Source organism: Tachypleus tridentatus, chromosome 8 (genome assembly GCF_004210375.1).
Source record: "Tachypleus tridentatus isolate NWPU-2018 chromosome 8, ASM421037v1, whole genome shotgun sequence".
NCBI classification, from domain to species: Eukaryota; Metazoa; Arthropoda; class Merostomata; order Xiphosura; family Limulidae; genus Tachypleus; species Tachypleus tridentatus.
In genome coordinates, this window is record NC_134832.1 from 22,503,572 (window position 1) to 22,528,165 (window position 24,594).

General features: G+C 29.8%; 2 protein-coding genes across 35 annotated transcripts in view; both read left to right on the forward strand.

The window, feature by feature from the left end:
* LOC143223884 (uncharacterized) overlaps positions 1-24,594 on the forward strand; it is a 48,679-nt gene that overhangs the window by 12,494 nt on the left and 11,591 nt on the right. The window lies entirely within an intron of this gene.
* The window catches only part of LOC143258659 (uncharacterized), a 113,400-nt gene continuing 92,634 nt past the window's right edge, over positions 3,829-24,594 (forward strand). For 18 of the 34 annotated variants that reach the window (XR_013032449.1, XM_076517977.1, XM_076517954.1 and 15 more), the window contains exons 1-7: positions 4,520-4,883; positions 5,842-5,917; positions 6,750-6,816; positions 13,538-13,664; positions 18,532-19,760; positions 19,960-20,188; positions 23,608-23,850. The gene's annotated coding sequence lies outside the window, so the exon portion shown is untranslated. The other 16 variants (XM_076517967.1, XM_076517966.1, XM_076517970.1 and 13 more) reach the window with 16 other exon arrangements.

Consider the following 24,594-nt stretch of genomic DNA (forward strand, 5'->3'; position numbering starts at 1 on the left):
AAAAGTGTTTCGAGGCTGGGTAGATTTTGATATATGCCTGATAGTACACCAGAATTAAAACTGGAACTCCTGGTAAGCACAGGAGTGATCAGAAAACTGAGAAATCTCACAGTACATCTGATATTCTAATCAAAACCACATTTCAAGCCTATCAACATATTCGTTCTGGCAAATAGAGAAACGATATGCATAAATGAAAAGGTCATGCACTGTCTACGTGTAAGAGAATGGTTTCTCGTGGAACGAAGGTAGTTATTGATTATTACTGCTCTGGCATTTATATTCATGGAATAGATATGCTGTGGAATGCATAAGTCAGTTTTGAGACTGGATGCATAAAAGTGGAGACTGGTCATGGTTTTGGTCTTTTGGTATATACTAGTAGCATAGAAACCTCTTGGCTTTCTCTGGAACGAGCCTCTTGTAATTTGACGAGTTGATTCTTTAAAACATAAAAACAGCAGTCTAATTACACATAAACACATTGTACATGTCAGTCAACTGCATCTAAAGCTAACAAACTTCTCGTGAACTAACTTGATCATGAAGCTTCAGAAGAAGAGGTATTCAAGTAAGATTACATCAGAAACTCTGTCTTGTTCCATTATAACTTTGAAGATGCGGAGGTAAGAGATGAGTATACTTATATAATTGGTCACGATGGCTCAAATGCAGAAATGTCAGATCCATATGTAAAATAATGCTGTGATGGCCCATAGAAATGTCAAAGATGACGAGTCCAAGCTATAAGACCGGTACTGAATCATAAATCAGATAAAATCATCAGGTGAAAGGAAGAGATGATCCTTGTTTTCCAAATTATCAAGTGTTGTTTCCAATCATGTGTATGGGTTCCACATGATTACCAAAAAGTGAGAATTGCTAGTGCCACTAGATATAATACATGGTTTATTACCTTTTCGTACAACTGAAATGATAGCTAGATCGAAAACATAGTTAAAAAGTGTGTTGACCCTTGCTTTCTGAGCTATCAGGTGATATTTTAAAGTACATTGTGTGACATTTCAATAACACAAAGATAGGATGGTTTGCTTATCACAAAATAAACAAAACCAAAATAGTTTTCCAATTCTTACTTTATGATTTTTAGCAGAATGTTAAAATAATAAAACATATATAAGATGTTAGATGACAGCTGTTCTATTAAAACAGTTTAAGATGACTCGTGCTAATGGAGATACCGCCTAACGAATAGAAAGTTCACACAACTGAATATGATATTTCAAAACACAGTTGAAATGGCTTTGCAACCCTTGCTTTCCAAGCTATTGAGTGATTTTTTTCTCCAAGATAAAATTTCTAATGTTTTGTGAAAATTGCTAAACTGATTTGGTAGGAGAGTTAGAATTCCAATAAAAATAACACTTAATATCTGCTAACTCTTAGTTGCCTGTGCACATTTCTGTGGTAGGATGGTTGTATTTTTTATTTATGTACATTGACTTATGCTATAGTCAAAGCAAAATAATTATTTTTGTTTTACGAGAAATTTAGCTCAACAATTTTAGTTCAGTTGAAATCAATCTGTAATTGTCAATTTTGTGAGAGCCTGAAAAGAAAAATTTCATGACTTTGATAGCTTATAGATGACAGCATGTAATTTAGCCAAGCTACTAACCATGACTTCAGAAAGTAACCTGACGTGTCTACGGAGTGAAATAAATAGGAAGTCGGAGGTTATCTGTTTATAAGAAGATATTGTAGGAAATGATGTGTAATAGAGATAAATGTGTATTTTGATATATATGTATAAATAGATGCAGGATTGTCGTACTAGGCATACTGGAACATTACACAAAGGCATTTATGAATGTTGTATGACATAAGTGTATAAAATGCATGAAGAAACACTATTATTAAGCTACATGAGAATGGATATAAATAATTTGAACCTGATGCTAGGACTTTGTATCATGAAGTTAACTGTAATTACTGAATTGTGAGCTATTATTTTGAGTAATTTTCATCAGTACTCGAGAAATTATTCCAATTTCGACCTTAAAATACTTGGAAGGAAGTGAATATTCATGAATATATAAAAAATAACAACAAAAACATACTAGTTTAGAGAGAAATTCGATTTAATTTGTAATTTTTTCCGAATAGTAAAACATCATGTCACAGACGGAGAAGAAACAGTTGTATTTGTAGTTTATCGATAAGAATAGTATAAGATATTTTGATCGCTTGGAATTATAATATCTGAGTGGATATAGGATATGTAGTCAGTGTATCATGGGTTTCTTTTTTTCGATAGTATTATTAAGGATTGCCACTTTATTCTTTATTACGAATGTGTGCAAGTTCCATATGACACAAAGTCAAGAAAACAGTCAAATTAGCCTTCTTTTAAATGGTTTTGTTTCTTTGTTAATTTCAAGTTAGGAGTATTAATGTGTTATCGCTCGTGGAGGACGTTGTTTAATATGATCTTGTGTAATAATTAAGTTAGCAATGTCTTTCAATGGTTGTTTGGGTAATACTTAGAAGATAATGTCTGAAGTATGTATTTTGAAAATAAATTGTCACGTGGGAATATCAGTCGAACAGCGTAAATTCAACAGTATTTCATATCTCAGTTAATAAGTGCGGATAGCCCTCGAGTAGCTTTGCGTGAAATTCAAAAAACAATCTCGGTTAATAATTACAAACAAAGCAAGTCACACAAATTAAATTGAGCCAAAATACAGGAAGGTTACAATGAATAGGCATAGACGTTTTCATATTAAGCGTCTTAATAAAGATAGTTCACTTTTTGTTAAGTGTGTGTGTTTTTCATATAGCAAAGCTGCATTGGGCTATCTGCTGAATCCACCGAGGGGAATCAAATCCCTGTTTTTAGCATTGTAAGTCCATACACTTACTGTTGTACCAGCGGAGGACTTTTTGTTAAGTATGTTTTATTTAGTATAATCGCAGTTAATAAGCGTTTTAGTATTACTTGGTAAGTTCAAATCTTGAACAAAATTCGTGTTTAGCGGACCTGTGAAATAGTTTTGAAGTATATCTAGCTTATCTGAATATACCAAATAAAAATATTTTATTCGAGAAAGGTAGGTTCCTATGAAGCTTTTGGAATTCTTACTAGACTATGAAAAAAATGTCGCTTTCCATTTGTCGCTTGCGTCATACTAAAATACAAACCGTCATAATTCAAACCAATATGTATCAAAGGGAGATTGTATTAAGTATTTACATTTTTTTTTCGAAACCGAAAACTCGAAATTTAAAGTGAATCAAAATATTTAGTTAAAGAGAATGAACAGGGAGGGATACGTGATGTACTGTCAATATTACATCATATTATTAAGCAGTTTTTGAAGTGCATAATTTATTGGTCCGGCATGGCCAAGTCGGTTAAGGCGTGCGACTCGGGTCGTGGGTTCGAATCTCGCTCGCACCAAACATGCTCACCCTTTCAGCCGTGGGGGCGTTATAATGTGACAGTCAATCCCACTATTCGTTGGTAAAAGAGTAGCCCAATAGTTAGCAGTGGGTGGTGATGACTAGCTGCCTTCCCTCTAGTCTTACATTGCTAAAGTAGGGACGGCTAGCGCAGATAGCCCTCGAGTAGTTTTGCGCGAAATTAATAAAACAACAACACAATTTATTTAGTTTTACACTTGTTAGAATATAAAGCAAACAAACAAACAAATAAAAATAAACTCACCGTAACAACGTTTTAGTAAAGTTATATGAGAATTTTCCCCTTAGATAATGTAAAAGGTACGAATAGTATAAACTGATATTTTTTCATGTTATGTTTATATATATATATATATATACACATAGAAGTGTTTTGTTGGAGTTATTTTCTGCCACTTATTTTCTTATTCTTTTCAAAGCTCGTTTTATGTTTAAAATATTTATTATTAATGCCAAATAATTTACATGTTTTTGATCAGACAAGGAGACAGAAAGTGTAAGGGTTTGTGAATCTAAGAAGTATTAAAACAAGCTATTTTAGCATTTGTATAGTGTTATACTTTTAATTTAAATTCAATGTTTAATGAATTAAACTGAAAGGCGAACATCAACGACGTAATTAGAACAAGGAACTAAGTTAAGCAGTAAGATTGATAAGCAGTAAGTTTCATTAGGTTTTAGATTTTTAACCAACATATATTTCTAATTTGTACATTACATAAGTTTAAACAAAAGTACTACTTCTGAACGAGACTAACACAGTATCTACAAATTATGCGTTTTACGTTTAATTCAAAATAACAGCCATTAGAATTTTGAAAAACAGATAACTATAACTGCATTATGCTTTTTTTTTTTTTCGTTTGGAAAATTTTATTGTAGTACACTGAGAAGCTAGTAACTGGTGTGTTGCGAGATAAACGAAATTTCTTAATAACGAGAATAACAACACTTAAATTAAATAACATTATTTATAACATGAGGGGAGGACAGATAAAAATTTACGAATTCAACAGATTCCACTTTTAGTATTTAAAGCAAAAGAAAAGAATTATATAATTTGTAAGTAAGTAACTAAAGTAATTTAATTAAAACTACAGCATCATAAAATTTAAATGAATAATAAACAAAATATTGTACAAAATGTTGTCTGTATTTGTTGTTATCCTTTTTATTAATTTTATTAATACCTAGTATTAATACCATGCAATGTACAGTTTAGACGAAGGTTAGTCGGTACTTCGTCATCGTTAATGCTAGTTATAAAAGCAATTTTTGTGCAGTTTAGTCTATTTTGATTTAAACATAGTTGTGTTTATTCATTTTTTATTTCAAACATTTGTTTTAGTTGAAAACGAATGATAATTAAACTTATAATAAATATTTGCATAGTCATTTTTTAAAGAGTTATTGGTGCTTCGTATAGCCTAACCAAGGTACTTATGAATTTTATAATGAATGTTTTAGTGTTTGATAATTTTGGATGAATAACTCCATACATTTTACAGCCTTACTTTATTAACAGTTTATTTTGTACTTTAATTTTTATATAGAATTTAAGTTATTTTGGTATTTTCACACTTGTTATGGCAGTTTATCTGACATAAGTAGTGCTAAAACCATAATTCATGCTTTTGCAGTTAATAGTCCTCTGTATAACATTCATTTACATGAGTTACAATATTTTAGTGTATGAAAATAATAAAATTATTAACCACACATCTTTTTATTCTTAGTTATCATAACATCTTATATTCTGATGTTCTTTTCCTGTTATAGAGAACTTTAAATTCGTATCTGCTAAATTTGAGCTAAATATGTTGTTGTTTTAGCTGGAGGGAAGGACACCAGATATTTGGCAAGTAACCTTTAATCAAGCCAGTGCAAAGTAATGTATTTGAGTTGTAACAATTTGAATCATATTTAACGTAGATGAGAATTGAATAGTGTGGCTGAAGAAAATTATGTAGGTATAGAGGTGGATAAATGATTGAAGCTACTAAAGTTAATAGAATTTTAGCATGTACTATAAAAGGTATTGATTACAAGTTAAAATAGGTAATCATTTTTATATAAACTACTAGTTAGAAATTGTAATGCTGTTTACAGTTTTGGTCTCCTTATTTAAAAAGGGATCTTTAATTTTTGGAAATGATTTTATAGAAGGGCTACTAAAATTAGTCTGTGGATGAAATAGTTATTTTGTGGGAGTAGGTTAAGATATCCTAATTTATTTGATCTTGATAAGAGTTGAGTAAAAAATTATCCTGTTGAAGTTCAATATATAGTGGCCATTGATTTATTTCTGCTGTATTTTAAAGACAGAAAGATGATGCAAACATAAAGCTTGGAATTACAGGCTAAGTTGTAATTAAGACATTTTTATTTTTCTAGCAAGATGAGTAGCTTATGGCATGAGTTGCTGTTAGCAGTATTGGAGATCATCACTATATAAGACTTTAAAAGGGAGGTCAGTTGTTACATGAAAAATGCTTTTATTAAGGATGAACGTGCAAACTCTGCTTTGAAAGACAAGTGCTTTTATGTTGTCTGCAGATTATGTTCCTAAAGTACATGTTTAGTAAAAATGTGTGCTAGGTGTATTTGTATACATACTTTATTTTTGTGAAAGTTAAGTGATGAGTGCATGACTACAAAATTAAACTGAAAAATTTAATGTAAATATTTGATTTGAACATTTTTTACATAATGTTTTTAAGAGTTTAGTTAAGTATCTTTACAAATATTTTGTTGATACCATAGCATGTTTCTTAGAGTTGAAAGTAATGTAGTTAAATTAACAAGTTTATTTTAGAAAATTTGAAATAAAATCATCTTAAATTCTGTCTTTTTACAACTAATTGTACTTGTAGTGTGTTTATAATTATTGCAGTTTTATCTTTGGTGAAAATAAATCTAATGTAATTATATAAAGTTAGTTCACTATAATACCAAATAATAAATTAGATGGGGCACCATAATGTTAGTGACATACTTAACTTAAGTTATTATATGGTGAGTTAAAAAGGACTTGAAATCCTTTATAAGTATTTTAAACACATCACTGTAATAAAAAGGCAAATCACTGTTTTTCTGTGATTTGCTATCCCAAGCTCTGCTAATGAGTCTTGAACCAGTAAATTGCAGTCTACAGCAGATGGTGTAGTGTGTCAGAGATTACACTTTAGTTTTACCTTTGGTGAAAAAGAAATAAATCTGTGATTATTTTGTAAATAGTATATCTAGAGAATACATAAAATTGGAACTTATATTAGATTTTTGCTATTTTCACTATTCAAAAGCAATATCTGATCATGAGAGGAAAATCATGGATGAATACCCTAGATCCAATACACCAGAATAGATTTGGTGAGTATATTTTGTTTAATAAGGTAGTGAAATACCTCAAGAGATTGTGAGAATAAGTATTTTTTTTCTATTTTTGTTTCAGTTGTCCAATTACTTTTATAAACAAAACATTCATGCAAGATATTTAACAATACCATTTGTCTTTTTCGTATGAGAACAAATCTCATTTTTCTGCATTATTTCTCACATATGCACCTAAATCTAATTCAGTCTTAACTTTGAATTTTTGTTACTCAACACAGTGGCATAATTACAAAAGATGCCCTCTCTCCACATAAAAAGTAATTGGCCTCTACATTTGTTTCTCTATAATTGTAGTTATGATTTGGCACCCCTTTTATGTCCCCTGCAATTGTGGGACATAATTATACTACTGACTCAACACTAAAACTCTTTAAAGAGATTCAAGTAGAATATTTTTATTCTTCCCAATTAGAAACTAATCATATAGATAGTTAAGAAATGAGTTAAATAACAAGTTTGAATTATACATAATTGGTAACTGAGCAATGACTCTCAGCAACTTTCATCAAATGTTACTGCATGCAAATGTGTATAGAACCAAATGGTAGAAAACAAAGAATGACAAAGTCTTCATCTGAAAGTGACAAGGAATTAGATTGAATCACTGGAAGTATATTGTAAAGATAATGAAGATATATTGCATTGGACCAACAAGAAAATAACTGAAGAAAATTTGCACAGTGAATGCATGTCTTGCTTAAATCTCAGTAAGTGCATATTATTTAGTGAAATATTTACAGCAACAACTGTGTGCAAGTGTTTATAGAAAGTTCAAGTTTCATGTGGGAAATTACTTTGGAATTTTGCTTGATGTACATGTATGTACACACTCTGCTTCAAAGTTGATCACTGTTGATGCATATTCAAATACTGTTATATCAAAAGTAAGATCTGCATATCAAAATATATTAGACATTAAGCTGTTATGAAGCTGCATCCTGAATTAATATAAGATAACTTGTTTGTTTTAAAGATGATACAATACAAAGTAATCGAAAAATGTATACAATTTAATATATTTTACAACTGTTTTATATGAATCTATTTAAATAATAAAATTCCATTACCAAAAGGTTTTGATTTTGGCTTCTAGTGTCTTTTTTTTTTATTTGTTTGTAGACAAGAAAACATGATATTTGAAACATACCCTAAACGGTGTTGCAAAGTAGTGAAATATTACTCTTAAGTTCAGTAAAGGCCAGTTTAGTACGATTAGTTTCTTTATAAGTAACATAATCAACAACATGAAAATAGACCTTCTAAGCCACACTGTTCTCTTTTGACATGTATGTCACATTAGAAAAATAACCTTCATTATCAAGAATTTTAAAGAATTACGTTGTTTTTAACTTATTCATGTTGAAATGAGCAGATGACAGAATTTAAAATCTACAGGAATATTATAGCAGGAGGAATTGTATAAAAATGTTAGATTTGTTTTAGAAATATTGATCAAATTATTATTCATCTACATTTCTTTTTCAAATTTATGTTAACATAAATTAACTTTACAACATGAATAAGTTAAAAACAACATAATTCTTTAAAATTCAAAATTCTTGATAATGAAGGTTATTTTACTAAAGCACTCTTTTTGGAACACAAAATTTATTTATTTGCTGAACAAAGACATGGATAAATATAAATCATCTAGAAAGAAATTAAAGTGGATAATTAAAATGGTGGTAATGATAGTATCAATGTGAACTGCACACTATACTGTTAATATCTTTGCAGCACACACTCTATATTAGTACCACTTTTTTCTTCTTCTACACCACCAAAATTCTCATACAGTTGGGAAATAACTCCAAATTTTATAACCCATGTGACAACTTAATATTTTCCCATTGAGAAATTTTTACTAAAGAATGCTCACTTCCTAAGACTTCCTTATATTTATACATTAAAGAAATGATAGTATAATCAACAGTTTTTGAATAAGTTGCTGCCCATGAAGTTACACATATCATTAATACAAATCCTGAATAACTAAGACCCTAGAACAAATCCTCAATACTGACCTTCTTTCAAACAAAATCATGTTAAGTTATAACGACTCTGATTTTCTTTCTACCAAAGAAACAAGTCTTCTGTAAAGTGTTCCGCAGATATAAGAATCTTGTTTTTATTTAACCTTTAATGTTGCATATTAAGAAACAAATCAAATTTTAAAAATGCATTACATTTAATATTAATTTACTAAATAAAGTGTATGTAATAATTGGAAAGATACTACAGCACAAAGCTGTAACTTTATCATAAGTTTCATACACAGAATATCAGGTTTTTAAATTAAGTGTTAAGATATTTTAGTTAAAGATTTTCTTGTTTCTTTCGAAATGTTGATTAGGCAACATACAGACTAATTTTCATTTTATGATTAAAAATACTTTTATGCACAACAAAAATTTAAAATTTCATATGTGAGGTCTTCATAACTTCCAGATAATTATCAGATGTGTTTTAAGAAAAAACTAATATCACTCTAGTTACAGAATACTAATTTGAAAATTCCATTAAAAAATAGAATGTTTGTGACAAAACAATACAGAATGGAGGGGCAAGAAAACATTTCTAATTACAAGACAAGAAATACAATATTAAATGCCTGTTCTATTCCATTTAAATTGGTGAAAGATTTCAACATCATTGCTTATGACAAAAGTTAAACTACGTGTAGAATATTGTAGTCCTGTAATTTCTTTATCGTTGTTTTGTTTTAATCAATGGTATTGTTAATATTTCGGTTTAGAAGATACTCATTAAAACTAATATTTGCTACTAGTGATGTAGATGTTTCCTCCAAATTACCATTGAGAGCCAAGACAAGAGCCTGAGTCAGAGTAAATTGTTTAACCATTCATTCAATCCTCATATTATTAAAAAAAGTATTGAAAATAATCTTGTCAAATTCAAATTTTTTTGCTTTCTAGAAGAATCATTTTACATGTTTAGTATTATTCTTATTTCTGTTTTAGTAGTTAAACATTAAAAAATTATATTTGATATTTTCAACTAAGAAACATTCATTCTTATAGCAAGGCAGTTTGATCAGTGTAATGATCTATTATGAGCAGCAGTTGTATTGCTCTGTGTTATGTATGCTAATAAGTTAGTATTGGCCCCCAGTGGCACAATGTTATGTCTGCATACTCACACCACTAGAAACTGGGTTTTGGTACCTGTGGTGGGCAGAACAAAAAGTAGCCTGGCATAGCCAGGTGGTTAAGGCTCTCAACTCATAATCTGAGGGTTGTGGGTTTGAATTCCCATCACACCAGACATGCTCACATTATAATGTGATAGTCAATCCCATTATTTGTTGGTAAAAGAGTAGCCCAAGAGTTGGCAGTCGGTGGTGATGACTGGCTGCCTTCCCTCTAGTCACACTGCTAAATTAGAGATGGCTAGAGCAGATAGCCCTCATTTAGCTTTGTGTAAAGTTCAAAACAAACCAACCCAACCCAGTTGGTATTATAGTGTAATAAAAACATATTCCTATTGAAATACCTTTCCTCTGTACAATATAAATGTGCTTAAAACAGTGAGCAAGACTCTTTTTAATGTGTTAGAAATTATTTTTGGTGAATTTTTTCTATAAAGTTTTTGATTAATGTTATTTATGTGAACTACATAAACAGCAATGTTTCTAACCTTCTCATAAAACAGGCAATGTGGCAAAACCCAATACACAGATGTGCATAATCTGAGGAAGCTGATCCTGAAGTCTTTAAAAATGACTGAGACATAAGTATAAATGCTAGTGAAATTTTCAAATGAAACATTTTAATTTCTTAAAACACAGTGCAATTTTGTTCTTAAACTGTAACAAGAAAACTGAATCTTTATTGTTACAAATGATGTTTTAGGATGTTCATGAATTTCTAGAGGTCTATAGATTGAAAAGAGTGGACAAACAGCAAATTCATTTTGTGGTTCAATTAGCAGTAATTGTTCTTTAAATTATGTTAAGTAGCCATAGTATTAGAAGTGCAAGTTAAAACTTTAGAAGCCTAGAATTAAATGTATGTACTTAAGCATTATCATAGAAAGAATAATTTCCGCAAAATATATTGCCTATTGAAGTGGATGTGTTGATCGTGGATTTATAAAATGTTTTTACTGTTTTCTTTTAATTAGAAGAAATAATTTGAACTAAAATAGTTAACCTCATTGTACTTAAGACTTGTATAACAATTTGCTTGTACTTGTTTGTAGATATTAAAACTTTCATTATTTTCGTGATTTCGAAAAATAATGTCAGGTGATACGATGATACAGTCTTTGTTGCACCCAATCTTGCTTACAATCACCAAGATTGAAAGAGACAACCATTGCTGTCTCATGTGGTCCCTATCTTAAGAAGGTAGGGAAGCACTGTCAAGACCTTTCATAGTAATCGCACTTGTCAACAACTGAAAAACAGTGGTTAAAGGTTAGAAGTAACATCACAGGCCACTGATAGTTACAATTACTTAATTCTTTACCAACTCAATATAAGTTTCTAATAAGGAGAATATATATTATTTCAAATACAACCTATTAAGTGCAGCAAACAACAAGGTCTTTTGCTCAGTAACTGAGCTCATCATGTAACCTGGGTTACAACGCACAGAGTTTGAACTGAAATGTTATTTATATTAATTGTTTGAGACAACAGGTCTTAGGGTGTAGAATGTTTTAACTCATAAAGTATGAAACTTATAAATCATTTATGTATGATACAATGTTACAGTAAGATTTTCTATGCTGAAACCTAAGAGTGGAATGAACAGGTAAGTTGTTATAATACACAGTCATCCCCATTTCTTCCAAAATGAAGACCCTGAAAATTAGCAACAGCCAAATCAAAACAATGTAGAATAATGAAAAGTAGAATCTGGCAGCTTCTTCTGTAAACACCAGAGGGACCATAGCCAGTGAAAACCTGGAAGAAGAAAGTAGTTAAGGTAAAGGATAGAAAATTAAGAAGTCAGTAAGGGAAATAACTGAGAGTGGCACTAAAACTATGGTTCTACTTATTTTCAACACTGGGCCGCTTCAGATGATGACATAATATCATGGACCAAGTCTGAGCTTTTTGGAGAATTGCAACATTCCACAACTACAGCTTTCCTTGCTTTAACAATATCTAATGACAGTGCTTGCCGTGAAATCAGACTTTTGAGGGGTTGTCATGGTCCCTGAGTTTACCTATTAGGGACTACTGAACTAGAGAAAGATAAAAAGAGTAGTAATTCAGTGACCTCTAGATAGTGGATGTGAGCTGTTCAATCATTTATTTCTGTTGTTATTCTTCAGATATTTTAAAAGAAAGTGCTAGTTAAAAAAACATGCTAAAAATGAAAATAAACCTTTCTACAATAGCTATATATGCCTGTGCCTTGTAACTTTAAGTGAATAAGCTACTGGTATGAAACAGCTGCTTAACACTGACAATGTTTCTTTGTAGTAATGTTAGTGGATATTTACCTGTGAAATATTCAATAAGAGATCTAAATTTGAAATGGAAAAATTGTGGAACATTTGTTACAAAATAACCTTCCTCAAAAATCATTATATATATTTATAACATATATTTGTAGTAAAGCTTCAAGTATGTTACTGTGAGCCATGCTTAGGTTAGACATTTTATTATCTTGATTTATATATGTAAAATGGCTGGTTTGGGTTGAGAAAATTTTTTTATGTAGAGGAGCGAACAACGTTTTGACCTTTTGGTCATCATCAGGTTCACAAAGAAAGAAAGAGATAACTGACTATCTTGACTATTATAACTGATAATTATCTTGATTTCATCTCTTAGGTGTGGATGGTTCAATATATTTAGAATATTGCTTTCTGAGCTAAATGCCCGAAATTCAACCACAGATAAGGTAGACTTTTTAATATCCTTATTTGTTATATGAAGGGGGGAATGATTATGGCTGGAAAGGTAGCAAGAAAGTGACTTTATAACATTATTAAATAAAATTTTTAAAAGAATTTTCTTTGAATTTTCCACAACAGTATAACCCAATATAAGCATCACAGTCTTGTACATTGTGTGGTATAAATTATGTATCAAGTACTATCTAAGAAGTGCAACTATTGCAATACCACTCAACTTCTTTATTTTGGGTGAACATGATCTGACATATTGTATAAATTTAAACTTTGAGGTAAATGCTGTTTTGTAATATTGGAAGGTTACCATCAAAGTATGTTTTTAGAACATCACAAAACGTCAAATTGTATATGTGTGTTTTGTTAGAGAGAGAAATATGAAGTCTTGTGAAAATCAGCTGACATGTAATCATAAATTATGTCTATAGAACAGTTCAACAGTAGTTTGAATTACCTATTATTGGTGCTTATGCTTTTACTTGAATTTTCTATGTAAGTCATTCATAGTTCTTGTTAACAAGCTTGTACTGAAAAAAAAGTTAGTTTCAATGTTCTGAACAAGTAACTTGTTTTACAGTTTCTAAACATTTTATTTTGTGATGATATTAGAAACTATTGACACATTTACTTGGATTTCTACCATTGTGTCACACTTGTTTCAGAAGTTGTATTAGTTTATATTTGTGTATTTTATCCATCTTGTTACCTTGTTGTTTTTGATTTAGTGTAAATGTTTTACATTTGCTCCATAAAGCAACCATTTATATCAATGTTTTATTGACAAATCCAAATTTTACCATATGTGTAGCTTTACTGAACAGCAGAAGAACAACCAAAGAAAGAGTCTACTGTCACATTTGTAACAAAACATTTGGAAGGAAACAAGATTTGGATGCTCATCTGAGCTTGCATCTGCATAAATCATACAGGAAAAAGTATTACTGCAGTGTTTGTAACAAAGCATTCTTATGGAGGAACAATATGTATGCTCATAGAAAGAATGTGCATAAATTATCTACAAAATCTTGTTTTTAGTTGAATTTTTTCACTCTTAATCCATTGAACTTTGAGAAAAATCATATTTATTCTGACACTAAAATTGAACAATTAGAAATAAGATTCTACAGATGATTAGGTTTCTAAAATTATCTATTCCATTGTATGTGTATTGTGCGAGATTAGTATTTTGGAAACAGGTGCACAATATACTTTTATCAGTACATATATTGAGGTGAAGATAATTAGTAAACTAATTTGAAAAGCTTAAACTAATCCAGAGGTTCATTGTTTGTAATTTGAATAGTAGGTTTTAAGGAAAGAAGTGTGTAGTTAGGCCTGTAGCCATTGGCCTGTTGCTTTTGCAAATGGTTATTTCATTTTTGATGTTTAATTACTGTTATATGTCTATGTAAGGTAAAAAGTTGTTAGCTTGACACTGAATCTTTTCTTTTGATTTATCAACATCTTCCTTTATAATTTTAACATGGGTCAAAGCCTAACGGTGCTGATGACACAACTTTTGTTCTATAAAATAATCATCATCATCCTTGCAAAATCAGTGACGGTAAAAGTGCTTCATTCAGATTTAGGGTTATTTTTACCTTTTCTTATAGCAGTATAGTTCTATCAGATGTTGGTTATGCACAGTGTAGTGGTTAGTATAACATAGTTAGATCTACAGTTCTGTGCATCACATTTTGTTATCACAGTAAAATTACAATGATAATGTGCTATACACTTTGGGATTGTCAGTGAGTTATGAGGGTGATGGTTAAATCCTATTATTTAGTCACACCATAATTTGTATGTCGCTCAAAATTAGAGAGGGTTAGCATAGATAGTGTTTGTGGCTTTGCAGGAATTCTACAAACAAACTTATCAACTTATTGTCAATTCAGTACTGAGTACTGAGACAATTCTAATTTCATGAATGTATGGATAAAGCAATGTTTAATTTATGAATATGAGTTTCAACTTGTGTAAGTAAAAGACAAGGGTGCTTTATGATGTACTATTAAATTATAGTATTTTCATAATCTTTGCATATGGGCAGTGATAAAGCTAGGATTACAATAATGAAGTTGGCATGAACTATTTAGAAGTTGTGCAGGTCATTGACATCAGATATGTGGTTAAAGCTCAACTTAATGGGAGACTACCTATAGAACTTAGAATAAAGGCATGTTAAGGGAAACTAACTGATACTAATATGTAAAATTTAAAATGTATTTCCTAAAATTATTACAAAACTCTTAAAATTTCAATTTAACACATTACATTAAAAATATGATAAAGTTTTATTTATGTCAAGTGCACTCTAAAACTTTGGGGATAGTTATTTGTTTATCTATATTTAGAGTAGTATAAAATGATAACTTAAAGTATACTTGTAAATTACTATACCTGTGAATGAAGTGTAAGTTAATATTAAGTACCATCTTTCTTAGCTTTTTTCCAGCCATTTCCAGTGAATCATTATATAACGTAGCTCATAGTTCTCACTTGTCATGATGTTTTTACTATCCATACTCACCCTTTTGTCTTTGTATTAAATGTTCTTGTATAAAAAAAAACTTTTGCAAAGTTTATTTCACGGTTCTTATCTTTTGTTCTACAATATATTAAACTTGTTGAACATAGAGTAATAAATGTTTATCATACAAGAATACATTAATTGAATAAGAAAAGCCATACTTTCACCAATTGGATGGCCTTGAACATTTCATAATAAAAAAAATGTATAGATAAACACATAAGTAGAAGTTACAAACACACAGTGATTCTGAAGCCTATTGAGAAGGAGAGGTGGTTCAGAAATAAAGGTATTGGAAAATAACTCTTTGTAGTATAAAATGAAATGTGGGCTTACTATGTAACAATATAATTTCAGGCAATTCAAAATAATTTTGGTTGGAAATGTTATTAATATGAACTATACACTCAGCATATCATTTGCAAAGGTGTAGCTAATAACAAATTAAGCACTTTTAAACCAAAAGTGATTAAATTCCCTCGTCCTGTAAAATCAAGACTTTTTATATAAACAGAATATTGCATCTTTGTAAAGGGTATATTAGGTTAAATGTTACTGAAACAAATGCTCTCTAAATAAGGTAGTACAGAAAGCATTCTGTTGTAGCTGCTATGAAATTATTTAAGGGTACAGAATTTAGTTGAAGAATAATTTAATATGCTCCTACTATATGTAGAGTGTCAACAGAATGATCTGGATGATGCTACATTGTATGCTAAGTACTTCCTAAGTGAATGTTATCTTACACATCAGTTGAGAGGAAATGTGTCTATGTAGCTGCACATTTCAGGTTCATTTGTGTAGATTCTGTGTGAGTGAACAAAGGACAACAACCAGTTTTGGCAATGTAGCTGCCACATTTGCATCTACCATATTTCAATAACATTTTGGACAGAGCTGTTGGTCATTTGCCACTGTTTCATAATAATGTTAAAATGCTTACATTAAATGCATTTTTGCCTTCAACTGGTGTTAATGTGGAGTGATCTTGGTAATGTTATGTTTAAAATGTTTCATTTGTTATGGTCTGCATCTTCATAATTAAAGTTTTATTTTCTGATGCATATTTATAAAAGTTTTGAAGGACATGACTTTGAATGATTTCTAATACTGTCACTTGGAAGGCCCTTGAACACTTTATTTTGAATCTTCTAAAATATATGTACATGTAATCCTGTTTTTAGGAAGTACTAAAGTAATTTCTGTATATACTGGAATTTTATTTTTAATTTTCAGCTTAGGAGAAATAAAGAAACTGTACACAAGTGTTCCTCCTCACTGCTACAAAGAGACAAAGTTTTAGTTAATAAAAATGTACATTCTCTCTGTTTATCTATTCACATACTTGTTAGTACATTTGTGTGTTGTTAAATTTCAGAAAAGTGTATTATGCATGGTGAATATTTTTTATATGCATGTACTTGATTGCTGTTATGTACAATACTCTTGTCAGGTAGCACACAAGACATTTATTACCATTGTATCCAAAACTGAAAATTTTAAAATTACCAAATTATATACACAGAAGTTGAGAGCACATTTAAAACAATTTTGGAGCCTCATTGTGCTCCATGTTGCCATATTCAGTAATATTTTGTCTTTTGACTATGCATCTTGGCAATACCCCTGCATTATATTTTCCATTGTAAAAAGCTATGTACTAAGGCAGTCATATATAAAATGCACCACTCTTTTCTAAAGGCTTTCCATAGTCTGTCTAGTATGAATTGTAGTTTCCTGGTATCTGTTTTATTCTCCAGCCACTTGCAGTATGTGATGGTTGAATAAGAGGATGACTAGAAGCCTTATTTTGGTGAACCCATATACTGTGGGACTCCTTTCCAGAAAGAGATCCTTTTTGGTTGTAGCATAAGGTAGCTTAGGATATAAAAATGGACTTTTACCTGCTAGAAAATATTGTACTTTGCTTATAATGGCTGAGAAATAATTTCTTGCAAATATCTTTTTAGGGACAATTCTGTTCCTCCAAGTTTATATTATTTCATTTTCCAAGGTGTTTGAAAACAAGGAACATCTCGGTTTTAGAAATTTTAAATTTGTAATCTGAATACATCTTTTTAATCAGGGTATACAAGTGTTTAACATCAGAAAGGACTTTTACATACCCTCCCCAAAAGCAATCAATTTTCAATGGCATCAAACTACCTTTCAATTGCCAAACAATGTCATAATGTAGTTTGATATATTTCACTCCTCTTTATTGACCTTTTATTGGATTAGGTTGTCACATGACATGTTTATTGCATATTCAGAATTGTTTTAACATAAAATCTAACACTTTATGCTCAATGTTTATACTTTATATTTAGAAATAAAACCATTTCATAGTGAAAATTACAGTTGTCATAATTGGATTTATTTTTCTTGTGCCTTGCTTTTTGTAACATAATTGTGAAGTCCATGTACTACCAGAGAGGTATATTAGTGAAATAAATTTCATTAACTGTTTTAGGAAAATGTTTTTGGAAGAAAGTATATATCTGGTAAAACTATAGTTAGATAATTTCAGAGTAAACTTTGCTTTCAATATTAATACACTACACCACTTGATTGAAGAAACTTACTGAAATCAGAAGTTAATATGCAAATATTTTGATGAGATTTGTGGCAGTTCAAATATATTTTTAAGTGTGGTTTTATAGGAAATTTTCAATTTTCTAACTTCCAACCATACAGTGATTTATTCACGCAGTATATTTTATAAACATGTAAATCTTCTAAATTTATTATTTGAAAAAACTTTTCTATGGTATTTTCTTAGAGATTTATCTTTCTGAAAATAAAACTTTAGAATGTAAAACTTACCATGTTTTACAGAAACGGGATTAATTTTGAGTTGCACCAACTTGTGTTGAGTCACACCTTTAAAATTGTAAACATTTATTTGTATATTCATATGTGATTTGTTGTAAGATAAACTTCATTAATTGAATTTAATTAAACATTGAATTAATGTTGGCAAACTGTTTCTGGCAACTACAGTGATTTAAATTTAATAAAATGTGTATTTTTGTGTTCAGACTCAGTTTTAATGCAACTTATCAATAAGTGTAAAAATGTAAAAATATATTTATGATCTTTAATTACTTTTTAAAATGCTGTAATAACTATATTTGAAAGCAAAATAAAACAAAATACATTTTGTAGAGAAGAAACTGTGCATTAAAGTAAATCACCTTTTATATTTGAAGAGAAAACTATTAGACTGTTAATGATGTATTGTGAAAATTATTAATATATATTTGCAGGTGGGTGTTTTCCTTGTCCTTTATGCAAGAAGGTTTTTACTTTTTCTACAAATATGAAGAGACACTGTCGCACCCAGCATGGTGGGGCACCATTTTACTACTGTAATATTTGTCAGAAACCTTTCAATAGATCTGGTTCATACAAATCACATTTGCAAGCTGTGCATGGAATATTGGAAAGAAGAGGAAGACTGGTGCAGTTATGAACTATCCAATGAATAAATATCCACCATTCTCCTGACCCAGATCTATAAATTTAAAAGTACTGAACATTATATTAATTAATATTTGGAAGATGCACAGCATTATTTGTTATGCATATCTGGTTAGCCCAACAGTATGTATTATGTTTTATGTGTTTCTGACAGGAGAAAATGGCTTACTGTTTGTTTTCTTATATAAACATTAAGATTGACACTTTGTATATGCTACAGTAATTTATACCAGTGTAACTTCATTCAGCGATAACTGCCATGATTTTTTACTCCAAGTGACAATAAAATGACATTGAGATTTTTATTCACTAAATATAACAACATGAGTGAATATTTTATAAAATAAATTTCTAAAATTTAATTTAATTATATGTGCACATATGTATATGTCATAGCTGATTATTTTTATTGTGAAATATTTCTTTTTTGGCTTTGCTTTGACTTTCTAGAATTTATTATTAACAAGCTTGAGAATATCCTTATTTATGAGCCTTTTAACTTTATTATGTAATTTTAATAATTTATTTTTCTTAACTGCTATACTGTTATTTTATATTATACTCTGAAAAACTGACTTACAATGCAAGGAATTTGGAATCTGTAGATATTTTGAAAAATAAAAGATGTTAGTAGCAATCTTATTAAGTAATGTTTGATGCCTACAGGCAGGAAGAAACATGGCCTGTATAAATATACACTTGGAAATCACTGTTCCTGGTGTCTTAAAACCTTCAAGCACAAAACTCATCTTTCAAGACACATTCGTTACCACTGCAAGTTCAAACCAGAAAGTTTGAGAACAGAAAAGTTTGTGTGTTGCAAATGCAGTAAAAGTTATGCAAGACTGGAGTCTTTAAAATATCATTTAGCTGTCTGTAAAGCATCAGTTGAGAATGTTGAAAGAAGAATACTTCCATTGAACTCTGAGGTTTGTACAGAAGACAGAGACCAAAGTTATGATTAGTGCAAGCTACTGAAGTCTGTGTTGAAGTGAAATGGAATAAAATAAAAAAGGTTTAAAAAGTTTTTTGGTAGATTTCTTTTTCTGAGTTGTGAACAAAAAAGTTGATTGTTTATGTATTTTGTACAAATTCTTAAGACGTGAATTGAGCATCAAGTTATATATGTGCTTGTTTTTTCTGATTGATTAATTTTTTCAGGATTACTTGATCTATCATATCCTTATTCTTGGTTTTTTTTTTCCTCTCTCTAGATTCATGTAGCCAAAAATTCCTGCTGTTGAGATGTGTGTGATATCATTCCTCTATGCTTACATTCTCTTTTAATGTTTTTCAAAATTTTCAACATTATTAAAATGAAAACTACACACCAAAGAGCAGTAATTTTTGGGAATACCAAACCACCAGGGGGAACATAAATCCTTGGTCATCAGAAATCATAATCACCACAGAGTGACTCATGAAATTCAGCCATCCAGATTGGTAATGACCTGTATCTTTTGAATAACATTATAGATAACTGTGTAAAGCTGTCCAGCTATAAAATACTAAGTATTTCATGTGTTCCTTGATTCAAAAGTGTATAGTTGTTTTCATGGCCAAAAATCAAGTGGGTCATCCAGTATGTCATGTTGGAGTTTAGTAACTTCACTTAGCTGTGTATCAGATGATAGATACTAAAGATTCAGGCTATTTCAGAGACCACATCAAACAGGTGCAGTTTCCTTTTGTTACTAGCATTTATGTTTTCTGTGGTTTGTTGGTATATTTTGACAGGGATTATTGCTCTGGATTAATAGTATTCATTTTATTGATGACAAAACTTTTATAATAACCATTTAAACATTTCTTTCAGCTTAAGAGTATTGACTGCATTATTGTTTCTTATTTAATTATTTTCTTCAAATCTTCTTGAGCAATTGTATTGTCAATTTGACTTTCTGTAGACTTATTTGGTATGTTTTTGGTATCTGATAATTTTATGGAATTATCATTTTTTTATAGAAAGTTTTATTTATATAACTTAAGTAGATGCTGCATTATTATTAACATTGTTTCTCTGTTTTATCCCAGTTACTTAATTAAGCTTGCATACACTGAGTCTTGTTTGATTCAAAGTTGTTATCCATAAAAATTACCAACAGTTTGTTGTTAAACATGTAAAGCTTCAAGGTGGTTTATTCTTTTGATTTATGTATATCAGTGTCTCCTTATTTATGGTGAAAAATACTATAATAACATTTTAAAGGGAGGAAACAAATTTAGTAGTTCAAGTGTGATTAATTTGATTGAATTTATTAGTTGTTTACACTTCTGTCTAATTGATGTTACATTTATCACAGTTTATCTTTGAGTGCAATGAACATGCTGTAGTTATTTATATTTAATAGTACATTAAGATCTGTAAATCATATGGATAAAATATGAAAAAAGTTACACACAGTAAATAATAACTTCTACTGGTAAAGAAAAGTGAAGAAACTTAAAACTTGATGTGTTCCCTTTTGTATTTCTTTCAGTATGTTTTTCTGAGGATTTTATTGATATACTTTAAATTATTGCAATCTGCTTGTGAAGTATAATGAACTTATGCACATCTAATATATGTAAGCATTTATTAAAGTCAAAAGGACATAAAGAATTTATTTTTGTACAGATTTACAGTGATTACTCAAGCAACAAAAATCTGGAACCTGTTTGTGATAGATTTTTTTTGTGTAGTTTTGATTTTTTCTCTTTTTGTTTTTTTAATTGAAAAAATTTCAAGCAAATTATTAAAAAATCTGCAGTTGCTGAATTTGGAAGCTTTGAAAAGAACCCTAATACGTAATATGGAAAGCAAGAACATCGTGTAGTTGTGAAGATGTAGTTGTGGATAAAACTGCTTATGTTTCTCTATTAGTATTTAGGAGAGTTACCTTGTATTTCAGTTAAGTTTAACATGATAGAGGAACAGAACTTAATGCAGCTGTAGAAATGCACTTATAGTAAAGGGAAACTTGGTATTTACCAAAATAGATAAGTAAGTACATATTGGAAAAAACAATTATAATCTTGCGTTGCTTACATGACCATTAAAAATGGAACAATACAATGAAGTTATAAAAGTGACAATATATAAAATTGAGTTAAGATATATGCTGTGAAACAAGTGCAATTAGATGAGTATTGAGATGTGAGATAAGGAAGTGTTACTGCAAAGATGTGTGTAGTTGAAACATTCTCTAAGGACAAAATGTATGAACATGTATACTATTAATACATTTATATTACATTATGAAGGTGTATAATATGGAGGCTTATTCATTAATAGAGGTGGATACTGATGTTGTACAACCCTCTCTCCCATTTCTGGTGGTTTAAGAATCAAAGGTATCTTTAGACTTGATAAAAAAAAAGTGCATTTTTTTAGCAAAAATCATGGATCTAACCCTGATTAAAAGTGTACATTGTGAAGATGTATAGAGTTAAGGCTTAAACTTGTAATATATACGTTTACATGCTGTAAAAATACATATTGAAAGACAAGTTATAAATATTACAAAAGTGTACAGTTTGAAAAATATGCCATAAAGACACAATTATGTTTTAAATTCATATTCCTTGTAGATATAACTGATTTTAAAGCTATTCTTTAAAGGTTGATACTGTAAAACTGCTTTAATTATATATTGAAATGACAATCTTTACAGTCATGCTTTCTGTTTCAGGTAAATGAGAAAACATTTTGAAAATAATTAGTATTGTTTAAATGTATGGTCACATTTTGTTGCTTCATTGTAATGCTGAAAAAAGATATCAAACTATTCATAAGTGCATAGCATAGGTACAGAATATACTGTCCTGATTGAGGTACAACTGTAAAAATTTATTTTATTTAGAAGTTTCATCAGATTATTTGAAAGGTAATGTTGAAGCAAACTTAACATTACTATTGTAAATGTTGTTTGTTGTGTAGGTGTTTAATTTGTTAAAATATTTATTCAAGGTTTTAGTGACAAATTAAAGCTAATTATTGAATCACAAAACAAAAATTATAAAATGGGTAGTTACTATCTACTGAAAATACTCTAAGAAACAGGAGTGGAATGATAAACAAAGTATAATTTATTGAGTTAAATTTTTTTATTTTACATCTTAATTTGTGAATTCAGGTTAAAAGATATAAATACTTATTTGACATTACAAATTTCTTTATAAATTCTCTCAAAGGCTAGTTAATATTTGAACTGGTGTTTTTTTGTTGTTTTTTTGTCATGCTATAAGCAAAAACTAACTGCTATGTAATTTGTGTTGTTTTCTTTTATAGGGGCTATATATGTAGTATACTATTTTAAAGGGTATGTGGGTGTGTGTGTTTAATATAATATTTACATACCCTTTAAAATAATATACTTTCAGAAATGAAGTAATTGGCTTATATATATATATAAAAATGTTGCTAGAGAAGTTTTATTATAAAAATTAAATAATCTGACATGTAAATCACAGTAGCAGATTCAGTTTTAGAAATGGGTATAAAATAGACATGAGTTCTTAGTGAATTGTATTGTTAGAAGAGAAAGGGAATTTAAAATTACTGAAGTATAAAAACTCAACATAAAAAATACTCTAATTTTCACATTAGTTTACTGGAACAGCCCAGACTTTTATACATGGCATACTGATTCTCTATTTAGTTCTTAATCATTTGATGGGTGATGACAGTTTACTTGTTGGCCTTTTCTCTATTCAACTAAATATTTATTTGTGTGATGCTTCATATATTACAACAGACAGATTTAAAGTTTACATTATTATATACAAACTTTTTTTATAAAACATTAACATAAGTGGTTTTAGTAACAAACATGTCATGAATACTTATTATATAAAGTCCTGTTCTTCATTTTATGAAACAGAGAACACTTTTATGGCTCAAGTGATGAACACACCCAATCACCAAGTTCAAGACTACGCCTGTTATATTTGTCAGAAAAGCTTTACCACAAAAGGTTCTATGAAGAGGCATATGGTACTTCATTCAGGCTTCCCGAAATAGCTACAGATGCAGCTTGTGCCATCGTTCTTTCATGTGGCCTCACGGATTGATGCGACACAGGAAAACGGCACACAATGTTAAATAGCGCTCATTTCAGACAATGGTTAGTATAAGGCTCAGAGTTTAAGCAATCTTAAGTAAATATGCAAGAAACTTGTGGAATTCATCATTACAAAATACTGACAAATTATCAAGTTATTTGTACTACCTACAAATATTATAAATATTTGCGTTTATAAAGCTGTTAATTTTTATAACGATGATACAAATTCTTGACGACAAGAAACCCACTTGAAGTAAAAATATATTCTCAAGATAGCTAATATGGGTATTACAACTTTAATTAAAATAAAGTAGAGAACAACGTTTCTACCTTCTTAAGTTACCTTCAGGTTAACAAAGAGAGAATTTGCAACTGATCGTTGTTGTGGCACATGACTTATGGTTGAGAGTGTAAAGGGGGTGTGGGATTATAGGGAGCATTGCAGTTAGATGATAGGTTATAAATTAGTATAGGTATAAAAGTGTTCCTTAAAATTGGTTTAATTTTGGCTTTAGTTGGTGTATAAGTAGGGCTTCTTTGATTTTGCATTTGTTTATATTTGTTTCCATACATAGTATCTGGGTGTTTTCTTTGGTTATGTTGTGTTTATTTGATTTGCAGTATTCAAAAACGTGTGAAGGTGTTTTTTGTGTTCTTTGAATCTGGTTTCCATTCTTTTTCCTTCTTCTCCAATATAGAAGTCGTGGCAGTTGTGTTTTATGAATAATGTTGGTGTTATGTTTGTCAGTGTATTTTTTTAATAGTATGAACTTTGGTTGTGTTCCTGTTATATGAATAAAATTG